This window comes from Leptinotarsa decemlineata, unplaced genomic scaffold (assembly GCF_025532065.1).
Source record: "Leptinotarsa decemlineata unplaced genomic scaffold, Ldec_3_MD MMD2_P_RNA_scaffold_12, whole genome shotgun sequence".
NCBI lineage: Eukaryota > Metazoa > Arthropoda > Insecta > Coleoptera > Chrysomelidae > Leptinotarsa > Leptinotarsa decemlineata.
The window spans coordinates 796484-821762 of NW_027412526.1; the positions used below are offsets into that span (position 1 = coordinate 796484).

The following is a 25279-nucleotide window of genomic DNA, read 5'->3' on the forward strand; positions in this document are numbered from 1 at the left end:
CCTGGCACAGTCTCCACAGCTGATTCCATATATCCACGACTTTTCATTCTCCAACACCTCATCTGTGGGTTACCTGATAAGTTGAAGTAAGCAAACAGTTGGGAGGTTACTTTTACGTTCAACTTGTTGGGAATACTCATGTATCTTGGTTCATATGAAAGGACAATGAACTCTGAATCCAAGTCTTTTCGAAGAGTCGAAGAGGTTAAAGAGGTTCCAGTTTTGTCTTTCGAAAGTTTATGATGAAAAATGACATCACTTCTGCCAAAATTCATGTGATTGTGGGTATTTTTTCACAGGGTGATACACCTGCTGTAAAATATCAAAAATAAAACTGATCGGATCACTCACATAAATAAGCATTCACAACTAGAAGGTGAATATGCCCACAATATCCAATATATTTCGCGACGGTATCGATGAAGCAATTTTTTGTAAGTATTTCATGAAAGGGTTCATGTAAATGTGGAGAAATTCAATGAATGTTATTGTCGAAAATGAAAACGCCTAAGAATAGGCGTTAGATTACGTTTTCATTGAATCAAGCTGTGTTGAAAATGTCGAAAAGAACTCTAATATTGAGAGTTGTTCAAAAATAAATCACTATAACACACACCCTAAAAAGTTTTTGAAATCTGTCTGGAAGTTTCTATAGGGGTACAGGTCCAAGTGAGCGACGTTAAATCGACTGTCTCAGATTCTTCTGCACAATCTCGCAGACAGCGGCGATGTTTTGTCAAAGTTCGGAAGACTAAGTTGATGCCAAGGAACTATAAGAGAGACTTTAATAATTTTTTTTTTTGAAAAAGGTGAAAACTTAACCAATAACCCCATATATGCAATTGGTGAATTTTTATATCCACTTAAAACTTGATGTTACATTTGTGTATGTATTTGTGTTTATGTGTGAACATGTATATAGTGTGTATATTGTAATTTCATATTTATAAGTATTGTCGTAATTAGATGATTTGTATGCATGAACAATTCTCATTTTAATTATTTATTGACGAACCTATCATATTTTTATAGCAAAAAGACAACGAATGAATTGAATTGAGTTACGGTTTGATAAAGTCCCGATTATATGAGAAAATGAACACTTGAACCTGCCTTATAGAAATCACACCATCTTCTGAGCATAATACGCCATCTATCGGATCAACACAGAATTCAGTCCACGAGATTCATCCTCTGTCTGTCAGTGCAGCTTTCACTGCAAAGCAACTAGAGCTCAAACATAACGCATTCATGATTCAATCTCAGGCAGCGCTGTCTCAACCCGCCACAGGTCTCATCAGTGGTACTGGGCTGAACCACAAATGCTTTGCTGGACTGTCAAATCTCGTGATCTCTCCAATTTTTGTTTTCCAAGTGTGACACGTCTCAGATCTCTTGCGTATTTATTGCCTGATGTGTAACAAATAAGTGGCAAGTAATAAAGTCGTTGGAACAGCGTTACAACGGCGTTAGAGAATCTGCGTGTCGCTGATACTTTTGCTATAATTCATCGTCTTTATATCAAGCTGTATCGTTTATCAACAGAGTCTGATTTGCATGCGCGTAACCAGTGACCATGATCAAGTAGCACTAATCGAGATAACTATTGCTATTTCTATCTGTCGTTTATGATACGTGCATGGCCAGCTGGTGTCTGTACATAACTACTTTTAACTGAGGAAGAATTTTCGTTTGTTTGTTCTTTCATTATATTGGAACTCAAGAGACATATTCGTTAAACTGAGATTTATCGGATTTAATATCTTCTGTGTACGTTTCTTTTGGTGGAATATAAATTAACGAGAAAATATTTTTGAAAAATGCCAAATGAATATTTTGATTCGCAAAGTGCTAAGCTCAAACTTCTCCAGTTTTATATTATTTCTACTTTATGTTAATGAACTACGTAAAAGAGGGCCGAGTTTTTATGGATGCCGATGACACAACAATTATTTTGACGTGATTCAGTGATTCTTAATGTTGGTGTAGAAAAAATCATTATATAAATGATAAAAAAACATTCATGTCAACTCATCAATATTTTTGTATGATTTTCACTAAAAAAGGTTTTTGACACGTGTTTCGCTATACAATAGCTTTGTCAAAAAAAACTCTGAAATGAAATTACAGTGAAATAAAATAAAAGTAAAAAATACAATTGAGCAAAAAAATCAAAAACTAAGAGATTGCAAGCCAAGTTACTTCACGACGTTTTGATTGTTAGTATCCACAATCTTCATTCAGGTGATGACTGGACTAATTCGTCAGAGAGATGACTATTTATGGGTCATCCGAGTATCATCGCTTATCTTCTCTTTTTACTTTCCGCTTCACCGGTTTAGCGAGAGAGTACCATTTGGCTGGAGTTGGGCCATTTTTCGCTTGATTGTAGGTTTCCATATGTTGCATATTTCTATGTTAGCTTGACTGAATACATTGTTGGACAACATGTATGGGGCTTCTTTGAATTTCCTCCTGAACCAGCGTGCCTCCCTGTGTATGATCTCAGCTTGGGACCACTCGATATTATGTTGATGAGTCCAAACATGCTCTGCTATTCCTGATTTGCTGGTTTCCCCTCGCTGTGTGTGTTTCTTGTGCTTGGCAATGAGAACATTCAATGGCCTCTTAGTTTCGTATTACAGAGCCCGAAAGCACGGTTTAATAAAGTCTTGATGATTCCTCTTCTAATCGATTGATAGTTTGGATTCGTGGTTCAGATACTGTCCCGTGTGAATGGAATTTCAGTATACAGATGGTTCCCACTTAATGTTGGTCCTCTTCACCAATACGTCTGAGAATGGCAATTTGTTGTGGACTTTCTTTTCCATTGTGAAAGTGATGGGAGGTCTTACGCTGTTGATGTGTTTCAAAAAGGCGTCTATTTCAGTATGACCATGGTTCCATATTATAAAGGTGTCGTCAGCGTATCTCAACCAGACTCGGGGTTTCTTGTGGGCTTCTTCAATGACTAGAATTTCCAAACCACTCCATAATATGTTGGCTATAACTGGTGAGAGTGGCGATCCCATTGGCAGTCCCTCATATCTTGTAAAGAATTCGCCCATCAGTTGGAAATAACAGTTTCGTACACAGCATCCTAGTGAGTCCATAATTACTTCTATAGATAAATTCGTTCTATCTTCCAGGTCCCCATGTTCGGATAGCTTCTTCTGTATGATTTGGAGTGCTTCTTCGACCGTAACATTGGTATAAGAGCTTTCTACTTGTCCCTAGTAGTTCGACAAAATGCCTTGAATTCTTCACAAAAGATGTGGTTTTTCCTTGTAATGATTGCATTATCGGGAGTAAAAATCTAGACAAGTTTTGAGTAGCCGAATCTCTGAAGCTGATCGTTCTGAGCGGAACACCCTTCTTTTGGATTTGTATTGTTTTTTTCACGGATTTCAAATAATTTTATACAATATCAGACAATGGAAGTCTGAACTATTGAAATTCATCATGAAACATTGTCAATCACTGTCAAACAAACCTCAATATAAACGTCACCATTTGGAAACACTCATTGGAAATAAATAAAATCTTTATAATTCATGGCCATGTTTATATTTTTCTTCACTAAACTGGCACTTTTTAACATAGAGTACATATTCCATAAGGTAAAGAATTTGGCAGTTTCAGATTTTTGTGTCAATTAAACCATCCTTTGTAATAGTTTACATTTCTTTTCATCCATCCATTTCGACAATGTTTCATAAACGTTTTTGTAACTGGACTTTGATTTCTCGGACAATAACTGCAACGAAGGGATAGAAACAGCTCTACACATCTTTTGCGAATGTGAGGCACTGAATCACAGGAGGCAGGCGATATATGGACGTGCAAAATTACGTCCAGAAGAATATGACTGACATTCAACACGGAACCTGTACAAACTAGTACAGGGAACGAGACTGATGGAATGGGTGTCATGAGAAGATGGAGACTTGGATTAAATGAGCAAGTCAGACAGCTCCAAATGGAACAAAAAAAAAATTATACTTCTATGGATAGAGTCAGTGTTTTCCACATATAATGTATTATTGGTAGTTTAGCTTGAAATTTGTTGTCAACATTTTCTATAACAGTTCAGCAGATATTCAGAACATTTGAGGTCTTCAACATTCATTCCTCAATAATCTGTTTATATTCTTCAGGTGGATTCACGTTACGTTTTTCTTGTGGTATCATGTTATACAACCTGGGTCCAAGAAAGATATGACTTCTCAGAGTAAGTGTTCAATGCTCTTTTTTAGTAGGCGATTTGTTTTTTAACACGTTTTTATTGGCTTCACTTGTATGTTTGTGTGTAACCGACTCCTTTGGACTCGATTTTGACCAACTTTAAGGACGTTCTTTTAATATCTTTACAACGCAAGCTAACTCACGTAAGTTTGAAGGTGATTGACAATGTTTCGTGATGAATTTCACTAGTTCGGACTTCCATTGTCTACTATATAAAATGATTTGAAATCCCTGAAACAAGTAAAAAAGGATAATTAAAAAAGAATAGTTGAAAATAACAATTATATTAAGCAACAATAAACCTGAAATGAAATGATAGTGAAATAACCTACAAGTAAAAATATAATAATTGAATAAATAAATATTAAAGGAATGAAAAAAAATAATAATAATAAAAAAAATAAAAAAGTGTAGAGATTCCAAGTCACGTTAGTTCACGACGTTTCGATTGTTGGTATCTACAATCGTCTTCGGGTGATGACTGGACTGATTCCTCCGAGAGATGACTATTTTATAGGTCGTTGAAATACTTTCACTTTCTCTACTTTCCATTTTCCGCTTCACTGATTCCGTGAGAGATGACCGTTTTGGCGGGAGTTGGTCATTTTTCGTTTGATGATGGGTTTCCATATGTTTCGTATATCTACGCTGGCCATGTATGCGGCTTCCTTAAATTTTCTCCTGAACCAATGTTCCTCTCTGTGCAAGATCTCAGCTTGGGACCACTCGATGTTGTGTTGATGGGTCCAAACATGGTCTGCTATTCCTGATTTGCTGGTTTCTCCTCGCTGTGTGTGCTTCTTGTGCTCGGCAATGCGAACATTCAATGGCCTCTTAGTTTCACCAATATAGGATTTTCCGCACTCACAGGGTATCCGGTAAATGCAATTCTTCGAATCGCAGTCCGCGTTTGGGGGCCTGGTTTTCGTGAGGCTGCTACGGATAGTGTTACCGGATCTGAAACAGGTTCTAATGTTGTACTTGGAACCAATTCTTCTTATCCTCTCCGATAATCCTCTGATGTAGGGAAGTGCAAGCACTGGTTGTGACGGCTTCTCTTCCTTGCGAGGCTCCTGCTGTCTTTTAGCCAAAGTATTTTCTACCATCGCTTTGGAGTATCCATTCCGCTGAAGATCATTTTTGATGATGTTTAGTTCCTTCTCGAGACCTTCCTTTGTATTACAGAGCCCAAAAGCACGGTCTAATAGAGTCTTGATGATTCCTCTTTTTGTCGATTGATGGTGGTTGGATTCGTGGTTCAGATACTGTCCCGTATGAGTGGGTTTTCGGTATACAGATGTTTCCCACTTAGTGTCGGTCCTCTTCACCAAAACGTCTAAGAATGGCAATTCATTGTGGATTTCCTTCTCCATTGTGAAAGTGATGGAAGGTCTCACGCTGTTGATGTGTTTCAGAAAGGCGTCTAGTTCTCTAACTCATTTTTTTATGTTGTCTGGTGTCACTGCCTCATTTGGACGTCCACTCATCATCGGTGTCTCTACGACCACGTTTGAAGTCAGCAAATCAACGTTTAATTGTTGTTTCTGATAGAGTGGAGTACTTATAACACTTCTTAAGCCATTGCCTCGTTTGAACGGTATTTTGCCATCTAGAAGCAGTGTAAAATTGAAGCACGAAATTGTTTTTGATCCATTGTTTTGAAAATAGTAGTGTCACTCTTAGCACAAACTTATGAGCAGAATATCATGAAATTTCAACAACTTTCTGTTGAAGGTTACTACTAACTGAAAAAGCGATGAAAGTAATAAGACTAGCGACATCTATGTGTTAGGCCTGAGACTATATTTGCTTGTTAAAAGATGGGAAAGGAAGTGAAGGAACTGCACATTGCTTTGAACACAGCGAACTCGTTTGCAATCCCCAGAAATAGCTGTAACACGATCTCTTGCAAATCACAAAATGACGAGGCCAAACATGTCGAAAATTACCCAAAGCGTTTCGGAATTAATAAATGGGAACAAGAATAATAGTCATTACTGCTTCTCCGAAATTGAAAAATTACATACCTCTTGGTAAATTAAATAGCGAGACACATAATAGGCAGAACGATATCGTTAGCAATTTTGGTAGATATAATCACCGTCATTATTTTTGGATGGCCGTTTGACCTATAAATGTCATTCAAAGTGTTCATTTGGGAAAATCCAAATATTGACAAGATCGATTTGGAGTCGGTTCCGTTATATTGTGAACTACGAGCTTCTGATTTACGGGTTTCTAATAATATCGCTGTCAGTAAAATGTAGAGTTGATTGTATCTGTGTCTTCATTAGGATAATTACAAATCTTCACATCATACAGGATGTTTCTCAATGATATGCCAGTATTTGAAGGGGTATTTTTGAGAAAACTTAGTATGAACATACGTCTTGAAGGTCGTAACTTAGGAACAATATATCTACTTTGCTATTTCATTTTGAATGCTTGAAATACAAACTGAATAGAATTTTTTTGCTGTATTCCAATGTTCATATGAAAATTGCTGTTTCGAGGTGGTTTTTTCTTCCAGTTCGTGTCTGAAAGTTACTTCTTTGCATGATCCACACATCTATGTTTACAATTACTTTTTTTTAAATTGATTACTTCCTTTCTTTCGTTGGAAGATTTTTACATTTTTTTTGTATCGAGATGGAGTAGTAGAAATCCAAAAACTTTCTTTGCCAAACATTAATTTCTCCTCAAAAAGTACTCGAACTTAAACAAAATAAGAATAATAATGATAAAATTCATTACCCACCAGTGAAAGATCAATAGCAGAATTAAACTCAGTATGTTGGAGAACAAAAATATGAAAAATATTATTGAAGGTGCTTGTATCTACAAGTTACAATTTGAAAATTGAAGAATAAAAAAGAAAAAAAAATAGAGGGTTAGAAAAAATATTAACATATAATATACTAGATGTTGTCAGCGGTTTTGCCCACGTGGAATTCGGTTTGTCACATTAAGTTCCGTGACAGAGCATTTCAAAAAAACTTCAAGTTTTCAACTTCCAAATTTACGAAATTCAATACCATCTTCAAACCCCTATTTTTTCACCTTCGGGGATGGAAATTCCTGATTTCCATTCTTGATGCTTATTCACACTATACAAAGAACCTACCTGCATGTTTCAAGATTCTAAGTCCAGTAGCTTCAACTGTACAGTAATATAAGAGCGGACAGCAGCTAGTAATTTATATTTTTACTTTTGAAAGGCAGTAAACAATAAAATATGCCAACTGCACTGAGTAATGGATAGCATCGAAAATTGAATTCTGTTACCTATAAAGAAATTCGCAAAACTAACACAACCGGCCCTCATGCGTTTGCCCGCACGCGTCTGCCCGCGTTCGGGTTGCGTTCTCGGCGATGGCGCTTCATTGCTTAGACCTCCCCTCTACCCCCGCGCATCGTCTCTCGTAGTCTTACAGTAGATGCGACGCGTAATGACTTACTGCGTTGGATCAAGTTAATCTTATCGTGATAACTTTTGAACGATCCGTCCGAATTATTTAGTGTAAAAAACAAAGTTAATCTAGAAAAAATACTCAACACGACAATTGTATTCATTTTTATAAGAATTTGACAGACATTCTCAAATGTGCGTTGTGAAAGAAGTATCCGATTTAATTGTATTTATGGCTGAGTATTTTGCGTATAGAGGAAAATATACAGTGCATTTCTTTAATCCCAAATTTCAATTTTTTGAGTCGACCCGTTAAAAAAAAATAAGGGGGAAGGGACACTAAATGATATGATATGCACTGTATACTTCAAAGCTTCAATTAATTTCGATCTAATATGGTTAGAGAAAGACAGATTGCAACCAAAATATTCACCAACAATTTCCATTGAATTACTGAGTGACATTAAATCAGATCTGCATACATTAACTTCTAGACAAGGACAATGCAAGTGTCTACCTCAAAAACTTTCCGTTCCAAATTATATGCAGTAATTATTCAAATTCTTCACAAATATTCCCATGGTTTCTCGCAACACGATCTACTAGTACGAATACATGTAACTCGTAACCATAACCCGTCATTAGTCACTCATTCAATTATCATCTAGGATTTTTTAAATTAAATTCGTTACAAATTTGTTCCGCCCACTTGGAAATTTGATTCGAATATACCGCGCACTGACAACATGAATATTAATTTGAAAATGTCATGACTACTTTATTGAAATATCGAATATTTCAATTTGGTGGATCGATATTTGGACCACCAACGCTAGTTGAACTGGTGAATAATCCGGGGAAAATTCGAAAGCGAACTTTTTATACAGATACAGAGTGTTTCAAGTTCGATCCTCACCATTGGGATCTCGGAAACTATGAGAGATACGAAGATGGTTAAATCGGGGCGAAGTTGCACATTATCTGACTAGCAATATGCCGTTGAGAAAGTTCTGAAATTTCGAGTATATCCGGAGATGTACGGAAAAAACAGAAATTTCGGAAAATGGTTTTTATTTTTTTCTGGCTTCATTTTTGGAAGGATTAGAAAATACATTTCACTTCCACATTGCCACTTTCTCCCTGCTACATGATAGTGTTTTTAGATTTGCTATCTAACGTTTCGTCTGCCGGCCACCATCATCAACTTTATTTTTTCTTAGGGGCGCTACACTGTTTTGAATAGAACTAGATTTTACCTTTTCAATGAGTTATCATTCGTTTTAGAAAAATTGAAGATACTGAAAAAAATTGTTTCTTATCATAATAGGCTTTGACTTTGATGTTTCTAAATTTGACTTTCAATTTGTAACACTCAATGACATTTTGTTATTGTACAAGTCATTGAATTTCTGGCGAAAAATGGCTTTCACGAATGAAGAAAACAGAGATATGATACAAATTTATTACAAATACGATAAAAACAGTGTTAGGTTAGGTATATTGGTGAATAATCTTGAAAACTCCGGTAAATATGCAATCAAACGTCATTTAACATCATAAAATTAATTGCAAGGATTGTCCAAAATGTTATGTAGAACAATCGGGGCTTTACCCAAAAAACAGGTTGTCTGAACATGAAAGAGATATAAAAAAGTTGAATATTGCCAATCCAACATCCCTCGTTGAACACACAAGAGAAAACAACCACGGTTTTGACTTTGTAAACCCTAATATTTCAGATGTTCAACCTTTATTAGGTAAACGAGTGTTTGATGAGATGATCCACATTTTCAAACAAAGAAGCGTCAACACTAGAAGAGACTTAGAATGACTGAATAATGCTTATTTCAGTTTGTTAAATCGGATTCCTCAACAATTTAGTGCAAAGAAGTTTCCACCGTCCTGTGTACTCAGATATCTTTCTATCGTTTATAATTAAAAAAAATAATGAACAAAAACGTCCAATTCCAATCAGTTGTCTTACTTGATAGCGTATTCATTTTTAATGTGTCTTTGGTATGAGTTTCATGTAGTTGGTCTTCATTTTCGTTTGTTCTCGTACCTACGTTGTCTGTTATATATATTTTTAACGTTTTTTTTAACATGGATAAACTGATGTTTGGTAAGTCCACCTGTTTTTATTTACCATATTAATTTGCAATATGTATTGACATATATACTGTTTCCTTATGAAATTATTTTATATGGTGCCATGATGATGGATTTGTTAATGTCCGAAAAGTTGACAAAAACAACTGTTCATTTGCGAAGAAAAAATTTGATCCGTTTTCCAACTAATAAAAAACAGCATTTGAAAATATTATTTAATTCAGCAAACCTCGCAAAATTTTGAGAAAGTCCAGATTGTTGATGTCTAATTTCATCTCAATTATGATCATACACGATCATAATTGAGATGAAGATGACCACGTTAATGTTGATGAGTACTGATAATTTTCTGTCATCTAATAATTCCTACAGACGATTTTTATTAATCAGTAGTTGCATTGAAATTACCAATTTAACAGGAATATATCCATGCGAGGTATGATATTATGAGTGAAACGCATCTGGCACTATTTTTCAAAGAAAATTAACACTTTCCAACGAACCAATCACAAATTGCTGATTTATTAGTTTTCAATGCCACCCAAGACGCGTATCGGTGAGAAAAAACTAAATTTAATTTTAGAACGAGATCTTCCACCAATCTCCATACGGCAGGAATGAAAAATTGATTTCTGTTCCGTCGCGCTTGCTTTTAATTGTCAATTTTCAGCATTATCGATCAAGTTACCTGGAAGGGAACGGTAAAAAACTTCTTTTTGGGCTGCATTGGTAGAGATTGAGGAAAGAATATGAGTTAAAATAAATTCAAATACTGTTTTTTTTTAGTTGGAAAAATTATCAAAAATTTTTTCGTAGATGAACAATTTAGTTTTTGCCAACGCTTCGGGTTTTATTGAATCCATCATCAGAGCTCTATAATCGAATAATTTTATAAGAAAACAGTACATCTACGAAAAAATTGTTGATCCTTTTCCCAACTAATTAAAATATTATTTGAATCATCAAACCTCGCAAAGTTGAAACAAAAATAATAAATATGGATGCAAACTGTGGATTTGAAGAGAGAAACTTTTGATTTCCTAGGGAAATTTCGACTTTGGCTCCGAAGTTTCTACTGTTAACTCAAAATTTCCATTGTTATCTCGAAATTTTTACTTCCAACTCGAAATTTACAGATTAGTTTCCAAAATTACAACTTTAAGCTGATAATTTCGACTATAAACTCGCAACTTCGTATTTCAACTCAACTCAAACAAATGATTGAGAAAAACACATATTTTATTACATTTCCTGAATATGCATCATCTTTTCGAATGTATAAGATATTGAAAAACCGTATGTTACAATAAAGCTGTCTGTTCTCAAGAAGCAAGATGAATTTTAACTTTTCTCGAGAAGTATTTATTTATCCAACAATTTCTATTTTGTCCCCTTCGAAATAGTCTCTCTCAGATATAATACACTTAGCCATCGTTTTCTCCAATCCTCGGAAAAGTTCTGATTTGCACTTTTTTGTATGTCCTTGGACTGTTTTAGTGATTTGGTTTTTACCTCCTCAATCATCGCAAACGTCGTCCTTTCAAGGGTCTCCTCAATCTTGGTAACGAAAAAAAGTCGCAGGGGACCAAGTCCGGTGAATACGGTGGCTTAGGCATGATTTCGGTGTTGTTTTGGCCAAGAAATCACGAGCAAGCAATGACGAATGGGCGACAGTTTTTTGGTCAAAATTCAGCAATCATGCCCAAAATTTCCGAAACAGTTTTAAATTTTTATAGTAACAACGAACAAATCAGTTTTTCATATTGGAATCAAGTTTATTTTTGTTTTCAAAGTTGAATACACGAAAACAATTCAAATTCAAATTATAAAAATTGAGAAGAGATGTAGCTGTTCATATAAAAAAGTCTACAACGAATGTAGACTTCAAAAAATACATTTGCATTGAACAAAAAGTATGGAAGAGGAATGATTTCATTACATTTTTTTTTAAATTTTCAACTCGCAATGTTTGTATGTTTATTCGAGTGAAATTCTGTGAATGAATTTCAAAGCAGTTGTCCCACATTGAAAGCTGAGACCTCGTTGATCCTCAGCTCGCACAAGGGTTTAATTTCTCAGGGTTGTTGCTCGTAGGGGGGATGAATGAAAAAATTAATTTTGTCGTTTCGTAAACAGTTTATTCATCAATATACTACAACATTAGCACCGATGGCTTCAGATTGATTCTTTATGACATCGAGAAGGTGTGACGTATATGTTTGTTACTTCAATTTTCTATATAGTACATGAACTGATATTAATTTGCTATAAAGCGAATTTTCTCCCAAAATTTCAACGTATCCGCCTTTTCTCTAACACGCCGGCCTATACGCCGATTCCACACCCATTCACGCAGTTTACTTACGTCCTTGTACCGACGACATATCATACATAACAGCACAAAGCCAATAAATGGCTATCTACACCCACCGAACAGAAAGAAAGCCTGAGAAATAGGTTAGCGGACCATCTCAAGCATGTTAGAAGACTTTAGCTTGCATACAATACAGGTACGGAGAGCGTATTGTATCTTTATTTCAATTGAATTGATTGAACGAATGTCTGAGTAGAGAAATAGGGCGTACAGGGTCATCTGTCAGTGAGGATTTTGAATGTAATAAGTCAGTGTCACTTTTTGGCGCGCTAGGAAAATTATGGGAGTAGATTTTTACGATGCGCACCGTCGTGAAAAACAGACACCCTGAAGTTAGCTTCTTCTTCTTCAAAGGCCGTTATTTATCAGTGGAGCGCATTTGGCCGGACTCCTCCTGTACATAGTGAACAGAAGCTGCGTCCGAGGGCGCAGCTGCCTAGCTCGGGACAATGCTGCCACCCAAGTTTTCTCATTAACTTTTTCTTTTATAAAAACACTTCATTTTTCACAAATAACACATCAAGTATCGCACTGACGGCCTCGTCGAATCCGTCGATATCCAGCCTGGTTACCGGCGTAGGGGGCCGCAAGTCCTTGAAAAATGACTTTCACTTCAATGTTTATTCAAACATGACTTTATTTTTTTATAAAACACCTCACTTTTGGACTCCACTTCAACCACGACATACACGTGCCGTCTTTGAGGACTGTCGTTATCGGCACGACTGTCCTCTGTCGCGATCGGAGAGAAAGTCCCTAAAGTTAGTCACTCAACATTTTTCAAGTTTTTCAAAAATGTTACCAACAGAGTAGAAGTAAAGATATCTACGTATGTAGGCGTAAGAAGTGGCAACTGTATTCACGATATTTATTCGAGTGTGATTAAAGTGGTTTATACATATGACTTTGATTAAGTTTGTAGAATGTGAGGTTAGTTTTTGTTGAATCGTTTCGAATAACTTACTGGTTGACAGAGTTTCTGAGTATGTGAGGTAGTTATGGTAGAAGTCGCTCTCCACCACATAAAGCAGTATGAACAAAAAATATATCGTCCGCTATGCCTCAGTAGAGATCATGCAGGCAGATGAATCAGTCCCCACTACTGTGTTCAAATTTCAATTAGCAAAGCTGCATGATTGGCCTCTATAAATTCCAGCAACTGTTTTGATGGCGACAACTTCAATCATTATGCCTATTCCGTCATAAATGACTGTGATAATTTCAAGAGGTCGGTATTTTTTTGTAAATTTTCATCACAAACAACCAAATTTCATAATTCAATGTATCGTTTCTTGGCATCATTTTCCTAGTAGGACGATAACATCCTCCCTCACGAAAGCACCATCTATGGGATTAACAGAGAACTTAGTTTCATGCATTGACATTTGGGGAACTTTGAAGATGTTTTCGTCGGTGGTGGCAGTTTTTGGACGTCCCGTACCTTCATCGTATTCCAGAGCTTTTATGAGCTATGATGAATGATAATGCAGGCTCCCCATACACAGAATCAAACTCATCTTTGATGAGTAAGCTCTCTGGCTTACCGAGACAGGCTTGTCTGGCCATCTGTGGTGCCATTAGTACCACACCGTCAGCAGCCATGGAGATCCTTCTAGATCTACCTCCTCTCCATATCTTTCTGAAGAGAGAGGCTGGATGGACTGCATATAGACTTGTGCACATTACCAATTGCAAGAAGAAGAAGTTGGTCGAGTGTGAATAGGTGTAAGCCACAATAAACCCTTGCGGGTTGCGGTGGAGGGTCAAATCAACCCACTCATTTTGGATCCAACCTAACCTAATGAGCTGAAATGAGAAAAAATTAATAAAATGTTGAAAAAAATAAACAGAGGAGAGATATGGAGCTACAAAAACAGATGACGTTCAAACTGACATGAATTCATTGATTTTTTACGGTGAAATTCGTCTCAACGGAGAAGTGACAAGTGGTCAGAAATCATCAACACCAAATATACCAATTCTTTCTGCAGAAATTTTTTATTTCCTCCAGCAACTTTGTCCAAATCCAGCTCGTTAACAAGATTCGTACAATCGACCCATCAGTGTCAATAGAAATTCATCACAACCATTGTTCCCTATCTAGAGCGATCATGAAATAGACTATCGCTTCCAGCGATCAGCTTATTTGGATTCCCAAGATGACAATCATGCGTTTCCCCTTATCAGAGATCAGAAAAATGAGCACAAAGCCGATAATGAGGCAAGCTCCTTCCATATTCAGATCAGCCTCTGATCTTCGAACTGATACAAATTAGTTCAGCCATTCTTCAGGTCCAATCTAATAAAATGTGTCCCGCACACAAATTACGCTCCTTGTGAGTGATTTGCGTTATAGTCCAGTGAATGAAGGTATTCGGAAAGTGGTCAGAATGTATTTTTACTTCAAATAACTATCGAACAAAATGGAAAATTGAGAATGATCAAAGTATCGAATATTGTACGAAATAGCAAAGTTGGGTTACTTTGCCTGCAGGAGTAACTTAGCTTATTTACCAAAAAATCAACATGATTGCTATCCTGCTGAAATTATAGCGAGGGTACATAAATATTGAAAGTTTTTGAAAATACAACAATACGAGGAACATCCCTCGAATAATTCAAAAATTAGTGGTAATGGTGCTTTGGAAATCATGGAAGTAACTCTAAAGAGTAGCATTTGGGGTGCCCCAAGGTACTTTTCTTGTACTCAATTTATTTCCTATATATACGAATGACTTGTTATCTCATTGGTTCCCTGGTCACGGTGAAGTATTATTGAAATGAAAAAACCCAGAGAGAGTAAAAAATATAATTAAGGATACAAAGAGCGAATTTCTTTTCCAATATGAATTGGACCAGATGAATATTTGCTGAGTCACTTTCATTGTTTTTTGCATTATTTTCCTACCTACACCTACACCTAGCAACTGGGTATAAATTTTTGGGATAATTTACCAAAATGAAATCCTTCATAACTGATATGTTCAAAGTGAGGAATAGGAAGGTAATGCACAAAAAGATGATTTGGGTGGCTAGCCCGTAGATACCTAAAAAAATCAACTGTGTCATCAATTTCATCAGCTGAATAACGAGACATTTCAGCAAGTACATTTGTTTTGAAGTATAATTATTACAGACACAATGTACGAATATATGAACAAATTACTTAGATGACTGCAACTATAGGATTTCATTGTTGAAATATATCGTGCCTTGACATGAAACTGCAGAGCTGGCACACGACTTACTTGACTAACTTCGAACTGAAACAATGTTTAGATTTGAATACAAAATGTCTGATACCAATAAATTTCAATTAGGATATTGGGATTGCTGAATATCATATATGATTTGTTGGTATTCAAGGTGGAATTGTATTGAAAGATTGTTTTCCTATACCCCCGAAGTTGTCTATCTGTTCATTCTATTGGTGAGTTTTATTCGATTCATATATTAATAGGGTCTCGTCACTGTCATAATAATAATATTAAAGTAAACCTGTGAATTTCTGTGGAAGCCTTTATCCAAAGGTTTGATATTTAATCATAATAATATTTGAATATTTGTTTCCCCTGGTTTGATTTGATTAGGGCAGTGCTTGAAATGGTGAGAGTGAGTATAACAGTCAAGTATGATTCAACAATAAGTACACCTAAGTAAATGTTCTAAGCTGTTGGGAAAGAAGCGCTTTATCGCTTTTGTTTTGATGGCCTAGCTTTCAATTTTTTCATAGTTCCATAGGTTCGAAGGAAATACTCGAAATTCAGAAATAACAAACGAAATAAATCGTCCAGTGGTCCTATTTTATTTTGTTCAATCAGCTATTGGTGAACTAGCAAATTATCGCCTTTCGTGCTACATAACAATTTGCATTCTCAACAAACCTACATTGTCAATCATTGTCGTCGTTTGATTCTTCTGCGAATGGTGACAATTGAATTCCTAAATATCACTAGTTTTTGTGGTGTACACTGACGATAATATCGGGCAAGCCTATTTTCAGAAAACAACTGCCTGACTGACAGGCGTTGAGAGCATGAAGAAAACTTCAACCGACAACTAAACGGACTATTGTTCCTCAAGACAATTATTTCTATAGCGTTTTCGGAGAAACCGACAATTATGTATTCACACCATGTTACATTAATTCATATATCACAATAAGTAACAATACGGGCTGACATGCTCATATGCACATAGTAAACGATTGTGGACTGTTATTAAGCCCACTATGCAGGGTCTGCTTCAGCTGGAATGAAAACTGTCTAGGTTATCACTCGGACACTGAATACCTTCACTTTTCCCATCTACAGAGTGGTGTCATCTAGGGAGGACATGCAGAACAGATTTATTACTGCACCACAAAAATCAAAGAGGAAACTGGGTAACTGGTAATCTCACAAGTTGAAACTAGACACTGAATAAGTCACTTAATATTGAGACTGCAAAAAATCGTGAAGCGTGTCAACTTTAGTTTTCAGTAAGACACATTTCTTGGTAAAAATGAAACCCTCTTCAACCGTCCCCCTTCTCATGACAGTTTTTTCGAAAATTCCAAATGGAAATATTTGTCGAGTTTTTTCTTATTCGAAAGTTTCTCCAATCCTGTAACATTTTTGACATCACAACGATAAGTAATGTCAGTGGAACGAGTGGATATGTGCCTTATGCGTGACGAAGTGGTACGGATGGAATTCAACAGCGGCTCGTCTCCACAATCTGTAACGTAACTTGTTCGTGATTGCGTAACGGTCCAATTGTTACGGGTACGGACATCAAAGTGAGACAGATGAAATTCAACAGTACCGCGTAACGTAACAAACTGTAACTTAACGTGTTCGTGGTTACGTAACGGGCCATTTGTTATGGATACGGACATGAAAGTGAAACAGATGAAATAAAAGAGTGAAAAGTCTCCTCAAAATGTAAGATTACATGATCGTGGCTATGTAACGAGTCATTTGTAACGGGTATGGACGTCAAAGTGAGACAGATGATATGCAACAGTGTCCCGTAACGTAACAAACTGTAACTTAACATGTTCGTGGTTACGTAACGGGTCATTTGTTATGGACACGGACATGAAAGTGAGACAGATGAAATGTAACAGTGATCCGTCTCCACAAAATGTAACGTTACATGTTCGTGGTTATGTAATGGGTCATTTGTAACAGACACGGACGTCACAGTAGGACAGATGAAATGCAAGAGTACTGCGTAACATAACAAACTGTAACTTAACATGTTCGTGGTTACGTAACGGGCCATTTGTTATGGGTACGGACATCAAAGTGAGATGAAATACAACAGTGATCAGTCTCCTCAAAATGTAAGGTTACACGATCGTGGTTATGTAACGGGTCATTTGCAAGGGGTATGGACGTCAAAGTGAGACAGATGATATGCAACAGTACCCCGTAACATAACAAACTGTAACTTAACATGTTCGTGGTTACGTAACGGGCCATTCGTTATGGATAGGGACATCAAAGTGAGACAGATGAAATAAAACAGTGATCAGTCTCCTCAAAATGTAAGATTACATGATCGTGGTTATGTAACGGGTCATTTGTAACGGGTATGGACGTCAAAGTGAGACAGATGATATGCAACAGTGCCCCGTAACATAACAAACTGTAACTTAACATGTTCGTGGTTACGTAACGGGTCATTTTTGTTATGGGTACGGACATGAAAGTGAGACAGATGAAATGCAACAGTGATCCGTCTCCACAAAATGTAACGTTACATGTTCGTGGTTATGTACCGGGTCATTTGTAACGGGTACGGACGTCAAAGTAGGACAGATGAAATGCAAGAGTACTCCATAACATAACAGACTGTAACTTAACATGTTCGTGGTTCCGTAACGGGCCATTCGTTATGGATACGGACATCAAAGTGAGACAGATGAAATACAACAGTGATCAGTCTCCTCAAAATGTAAGATTATATGATCGTGGTTATGTAACGAGTCATTTGTAACGGTATGGACGTCAAAGTGAGACAGATGAAATGCAACAGTGATCCGTCTCCACAAAATGTAACGTTACATGTTCATGGTTATGTGACGGGTCATTTGTAACAGGTACGGACTTCAAAGTAGGACAGATGAAATGCAAGAGTACCCCGTAACGTGACAAACTGCAACTCAACATGTTCGTGGTTACGTAACGGGCCATTTATTATGGGTACGGACATCAAAGTAAGAGATGAAATGCAACAGTGATCTGTCTCCACAAAATGTAACGTTACATGATAGTGGTTATGTAACGGGTTATTTGTAACGGGTACGGACGTCGAAGTGAGACAGATGAAATGCAACAGTTCGTAACGTAACCACGAAAAACAAACTAACGTAAGTCAGTGCTTCGAAGGTTTTCCTGTAGTCCTTGTGTTCAGACTTCAAAATATGATTACAAAAGGTGAACTGTTCAAACCACACAAACCTATGAATTCATTCTAAAACTTCAAAATGATAAACTTTCTTATTCAGAATCTTAGTGCTTCTCGTGATAAACATGATGACTGTGAAACATTTTCAACAACTTTCTGATCAATGGATGATTCAGATTCTTCAATCATTTCCCAGATTTCATATAGTTAATTCTCAACGTGATGAAATTTGCGAAGTTGTATCACTTTCATCTCCGATGATAAGATCTTATAGATGTCGAGTGTAACTGAATCTGGGATTGGATTACTGAATGTCATGCAGGAATTCTGATGTTGTCAGACTTTCATTAACTTCGTCTTCATAATAGATGGAATTAGTATAATCTGGGATCAACGAAAGCAAATAGGTATTGTATTGGCGGTGATCTGTTTCACTGATACGAGATTCAGTAGGGATGCTGATCGAAAAATATGATGGACTGAGTATACGTGAAAGAGTAAATGAATAGTATTTCTTTTGAATCCATCCTTCCGTTCATCAAGTGGTAAGTGTAAATCCTTACAACTCAAACTATATTACCGTCCTCAGGTTGAGTAACTTTCAGTAAGAACAAAGTGCGTATTTCTTTTTTGAACGTTTCATGTCTGCTCTGTCATAATTTTCCAAATCAAGAGATGGATCAAGCCAATATGAAATCGGTTCCCACACATCCAACCGTTTCCCCTCCAAAATATCGCAAGAAATACATCTCTATCATCTCAATTCGACATGTCACGGTAGATATAAATCGAGCAGCAAGAACCACTATATTGTTTGTTAAACAAGCCGTAATCATCAGAAAATGATTCACAAATTACACACAAACTTTCATTTCCTATTAGAAAAAGTACAAACATTTTATTTTTTTGGCTTTAATGATCGGGTACGATAAATCATCAACCTCCTGACGGTTTCTTGTAATCTAATTTGACCACACAATCAGGGCTCCGGCTGCAATGAGGAAATATGCGCTCTAAGTTGGGGGAATTAAGAACATGTTTGGACCGTTTGGAATTGCATGGACAAAGTAATGTAACGCTCGCTAGACTATTACCTACGTACTAATTTTCTCAAATGGCTCTTCACCGTGTGAATAGAAAGTACGGAACGACAGGGGCGAAGTAGCTGAATGAGAATCGCGAAGAAGCCGGAGATGATTGGATTTCCAAGAGGACCATCTAAGGCCTTCGATAGAATCAATCATCAACTTTTGATATCTGTTTAGGAATATCCTAAATTTTCACAAGAGGCAGTAGTTTCGATTGAGAATTATCTGGTGAATCGTGTCCTCTCGAATTGTTTGAAAGTTAATTGTGGTGTGCCTCAAGGATTCATGTTGGGCCCTCTTCTATTCATTATATACATTGAATGACTGCATATCTCGTTTCTTCGCAGATGACACTCAAACTTATGTCGGATTTCGACACCACATTTGCGCATGTAGGTCAAAGGTTGTGTTATTTGGCAGACAAGGTTCCAGAAAATGTAAAGAGGGTTCGAATAATTGTGCAGAATGAAACAGTAGCGGATCTAGAAATTTATTGACGGGGGTGCACTTGAGACACATTTTTCACTATTAATAAATGAAAATTCGAATCAATTTCATCAGTTTGGACTTCCCTTGTCTAATGAATCTACTATGATTTGAAATATATAAAAAAAAAACAAATTGAATTAGAATAAATTGCCGGAAATATCAATTATATCGAGCAATATATATTAAATATATTTCTCTGTTAACCAGCTGTCGCAACCCTACGAACGGCAACCCTCAGAAGTACAAACTTGTGCGAGATGAGGACTAACGAGGTATTACCTTTCAACTTGTGATTCCCAACACGGGTTTTGGACGATAGCAAGTGAAAATCAATCGTCCAGCCTGCGGCTTGAACCACCGATCAACACGTCGGTCCATTTACCGAGAGAACAAAGCAAGCACGTCGAACCGACCGTCTACCTACCGACCAATATCAAGCGATAAAACCTGAAATGAAAACACAGCAAAACGAATTTAATAATCTAGATACAAAATGAAAATGACAACAGAGAAAGAAAAACTGAAAAAATAAAATCTAGGAAAAAAAAAATAAATTTAAAGGAATTCAATACCTAGTTTTTTCACGACGTTTCGATTGTTAGTCTCCACAATGGTATTCAGGTGATGACCGGACTATTCCTCCGAGAGATGACTATTTATAGGTCATTCGAGCGCTTTCACCTATCCCCTCCTCCTTTTCTCCGCTTGTCCGTTTGACGGGAGTTTACCTTTTTTTAGCTTGATTGCAGGTTTCCATATGTTGCGTATCTCTACACTAGCTTGGTTGAATGCGTCGTTGGACAACATGTATGCAGCTTCTTTGAACTTCCTCTTGAACCAGTGTTCCTCCCTGTGGATGATCTCAGCTTAGGAACAGTTGATGTTATGTTGATCAGTCCCCCGTTGTATGTTTTCTTGTGTTCGACAATGCGGGCTTTCAAATGCCTCTTAGTTTCACTGATACAGGATTTGCCGCACTCACAGGGTATTCGGTATATTTCATCAGTTCGGACTGTCTAATATAATATAAATTGATTTGAAAACCCCGAAAAAACAATTAAAAAATCAATAAGATTAACCGACATGCAAAAATTTGGGTCGAAATCTGGAAAGCACCATCTCATATTTCCCAAAATTGGAACTTTATATGCGATACTATGAAAAAAATAGAAACAAAATTGATAGCGTCATTAAAACTATCTGTTCTGTTAGTTTCAACCTTCTAATCCGGTCCTGTCTGCAAGTTTGATAGCGACTGCTGATGTGGAATAGTTATTTGAACAGCAATTAATTTCAATGCGACACATTAAGTCGGTTTGCCTTTTTATTCGGTCGAATAAGATCGTGAGTGGCATTAAATCTAACGCACGCATTGACTGATACATTTAGAAACAAATATTGCGAAATTAGGTGAATCTGAAGAAGCAACGTTATGTAACTGAGGCGCGTATCGTCCACTTTCTCCATGGGTCAGTCGGAATGGCAAATGACCATTATATTTAAGTACGGACGAGTATTTGCGAAATTGAAATAAATTCACTCTTTTTCTTCTTTTATTATAACAAAGTAACGAGTCGCCATAGCCTCAGGATAGTGCATCAAGTCAATCTCACTTTTCAAATAGTAAGATAAACCTGCATTTGATAGTTGTCGAAAAGTTGTTAGCCATTTAGGGTTATTCACAAAATTGATACTTGGTTACATGATCTTTCCAAAAATTGGGAAAGTACTTTTGTCATCATCGAGATCATCTCCTTCATACCGATGCTTGTGAAGCAGCATAAATGCTCCTACACCAAAACAATGAACAGCTACAACAAACCGAAGTGATCCGCGAATTGCCACACTTTATCGATTCACCAAACCCCACAAAAATAAGACAGCAATCCTCCAATTCACACTCCACCTTCAATAGCAACAATTCATAAAGAATGGTGTTGAAAACTAAACCAGGTTCATCAGCTGCTCGTGGAGCTGACCTAAAGAGGAATGCCCGAGTTCCTGCTCTGCATAGAAGAAGATTGGAATTCCTGAAGACTTCACAGGCTTCATCCTGTACCATTCGTCCACGGCTTTCCTATTGTTAGGGCAACTACAAGCGTGGAAAGGATGATTTGGAGTGCAAACTAGTATTTTGCAGACTTTTCAACCTGTCTTACAAGGAAGGGGTGTTATCTTCTTGTTGGAAGATTGCTTACGTTCAGCTTATTCCCAAGAAGGGCAAAAAAATCTTCCAATTAACTAAAGACCAGTCGCTTTGCTATCGCTGATATCATAAACCATAGAGAAAGCTGTAAACTACCATATCCTTATATATTTGAAAGGCTTCAACATCAATATGACTTTCGGAAACAAATATCAACAGACGACTATCTATCGCATGTTACCCATATTTGGAATAACACAATCATGAAACATGAAGAGTAAAGAGCCGTTATACTCGATATTTCTAATGCCTCTGGCTTGTCGGGTATGGCTGGCTCTTCAGCTTCCTGACAGAACTTTCCCTGGATGTGGCCGTCGATGGACATCTCTCAAATGCTTTAACCATTTTACCATCAACGCTGTTGTTTCTCAGACAACCATATTGTCTCCAACTCTCTTGTTATTGAACGTCAACGACTCATTGGTAAAAACCAAGAATCGAATATATAGTTTTGCTGACAACAGCACACTTGTTACGTCGTTCCATTTGGATTCCAGGACAAAGGCTGCGGATGCACATTTTCACCGGCAGCAGGAGGTTGCATTTCTTAATGAGGATCTAGAAGTGATTTCGAATTGGGGTGAAAGTAACCATCTCTTATGAACTGCACATCCTCTCCGTATCCCTACATCGTCCTCTTTCCCCATTTCTGCCCGAATTTCATACCGATAGCATACGTATACCCCTTCATCTACCACCGTCGAAAGTTGATGGAGATCCTTTTCTCCAGGGGCATAAAGATCCTCTATATAAGTAAGCATAATATACAATATGAATTCAATATTAAAATTAGATAACTTGAGAAACTAAAAAAATAGGAAAGAACTAACTAAAACTATCTAAAACTGGAAATTGAGTATAGGCTGAGCTACTTAAGCAATGCTTGTGTTGTAGTCATCAACCTGGATTACATCGAGTATTCATATGTTGATTGGTGAGTAGGAAGAAATAAATAATCAAAGTTAAATTCATTGTGAGGGAGAGACTATATGACTATTTATTGTATTTTGTATTTTTTATTATTATTCGAGTTCGTATATGGTTTTCAGTTTGTCATAATTTTGGTTCACATATTCTTTCAGTTTTGATTTCATTTTTCGTTTATTAGGAATGACTCTGATTTCTAAAGTGACTAGGTTTAACAATTTTGGACCAAAGTATGATATAAATTTCTTTATGTGCGTTAGCCTACAGAGAGGAACATTTGTTTTCTGCTCAGATTTATTAAGTGTGTTGTAAGTATGACTTATCTGAGAGATGGAGGTATTTTGCATCCATATTAAGCATTGATAGGTATAGAGTTTTCTTACATCAAATAAGTCAGTTTCTTTGTAAAGGTCTTCAGTGGAGTACCTTCTATTTTTCTTAAAAAATATGGTATTTTGCATAACCTCTAGAACGTGTAATAATGTTTTACTGAGACCACCCCATATAATGATCCAGTACCTCAATAAAGATTCAGCGAGTGAGTTGTAAATCGTAAGAGCTTTTTATTATTCAGATTTCTGATTTGATAGAATTTATAAACTAACTTATTGAGTCTCTTAACTGTCAATGTGTTCTTCCCATCGCAGGTGTTGGTCTACATATACACCCAAATACTTCATGTTGTCAACTTTTTCAATTATTGGATATGAACACTGCATTGGGGTTCGGCATAGATACTTATGAACAGTGAGAGTGTTAATTAAGGATTGATCTTTTTTTGTTGTCTAAAGTAATACCTCCAACTCTTATAGTTTCTAAACGGTCCAGAAGAATTTGATGGCTGACTGTATCAAAGGCTTTAGCCAGATCTAGAAATACTGCCAAACTTTTTTTTCGTCATTGAAATTTTTCCAAACACTGTAAACCAATTGAAATATTGCATTTTCGGTTGACATATGTTCTCTGAAACCGAATTGACCTTCAAACAAAATATTATTTTGTTCTAAAAAATCAACCAGCCTATTTTTCAAGCGCTTTTCAAAAATATTTGCAAAGTTATTGATAATGTAACAAACAGTTACACCCTCGAGTATTTCTGAGCGCAACGGATGATGGCAATAGTGAGATGCGGAAGACAAAGGGGACTGAGGGAATCGCTCTCTAACACACCTCTTCTGGAGAGACCCACTCTGTTTGGACTCTAGCCTGGCCAGATGTTTATGGTGAAGCGAGTTCGCTAGAGTGGTTTCAGTTATTTGAGGCACCTCAATATTTTCTATCGCAAGGCATTTGAGCAAATGCAAATGCGATGTTGTATCAAATACTTTGCAGTAATCAATACAGGCCATACACATATCAAATGAAATCAAATCAAAATGTACTTTATTGTCGAAGATGAAATCTCATTGACAAAGTGTTACTATTCTAAGAAATATAAGATACACAACTTAAAAGATATTGTCGAAGATAAAGTATTATTGTAAAAAGTGTTATTATTTTAAAGAATATAGGTTATACAAATTGAAAGTAATATTTGAACATTTGGTGATTTCAGCATTTTGGAGTGAAAAAGTAGTCAGAAAGTAATAATATATATGCTAAATATTGAAATAAATAATAATAATAATGAATATTCTCATGCAACACATAAATTAAAGTATGAGAATATGAAAACTATAAAGCATAAAAATATAAAAGTGAATGCATAGAAAATAACAGTAAGTATCAACTCCGTAAACATTTTCAACTATACAGTTCAGAGCTAAATTTAAACATTAAACAAAAAGTTACACAATAATTAAACTTAATTGTTTATATAATTTAAATTTCCGTCTGAATAGAATTCGTCTAAAGAATAAAAAGTCTTTGAAATCAGAAGCTTTTTTACAGACTTTATAAATTAAGTGGTACATGTTATGCCTTTGATCTCAATTGGCAAATGGTTAACCATTTTTTTTTCGTTATATATGATATTGGAATCGGTAAACCTATATTGGTAACCATACTACGCTCATTCTGTATCGAGTCCTTTGTTA

General features: G+C 36.4%; 1 protein-coding gene and 1 long non-coding RNA gene across 6 annotated transcripts in view; one reads left to right on the top strand and one right to left on the bottom strand.

Moving 5' to 3' along the window:
* Positions 1-25279, bottom strand: part of Eg (eagle) — an 89049-nt gene that overhangs the window by 34701 nt on the left and 29069 nt on the right. The gene's annotated exons all lie outside the window — the stretch shown is intronic.
* Positions 1-25279, top strand: part of LOC111517816 (uncharacterized) — a 141098-nt gene that overhangs the window by 23524 nt on the left and 92295 nt on the right. Inside the window, exon 2 of one of the 3 annotated variants that reach the window (XR_012464546.1) lies at positions 4158-4231. The exons of 1 other annotated variant lie outside the window; for it this stretch is intronic. This is a non-coding gene — a long non-coding RNA (uncharacterized lncRNA). Of the gene's footprint in view, positions 1-4157; positions 4232-9662; positions 9777-25279 lie in introns of those variants that run through there. One more of the 3 variants, XR_012464550.1, reaches the window with a different exon arrangement.